This window comes from Buceros rhinoceros, unplaced genomic scaffold (assembly GCF_000710305.1).
Source record: "Buceros rhinoceros silvestris isolate BGI_N320 unplaced genomic scaffold, ASM71030v1 scaffold17280, whole genome shotgun sequence".
NCBI classification, from domain to species: domain Eukaryota; kingdom Metazoa; phylum Chordata; class Aves; order Bucerotiformes; family Bucerotidae; genus Buceros; species Buceros rhinoceros.
Window position 1 is genome coordinate 1 of NW_010389208.1, and position 280 is coordinate 280.

A 280-nucleotide genomic window follows, 5' to 3' on the forward strand; every position below is an offset into this window, starting at 1 on the left:
CAGCCGAGGAACTCCCGCTTTCGCTTTCCCTCCGCCCGGTACCGAGGTCCGGGCAGGCTGTCCTGGGGCTCCTCCTGTTAGCGGGATAGGAGCCCCTCCCGCTGCAGCGGTCTCTTCCCTGCCGCTGCACTCTGCAAAGCCCTTTGAACCATACCTCTGTCCTTATCTCGGCCCCTCCCTTTTCCTTATTCATCCCCCTCCCAAAGACGCGAATGTCCCCCTGGCAGGAGCAGCAGTCCCATGTGGGCGGCTGGACGCTGGCGCGAGGAGCGGCAGGGAG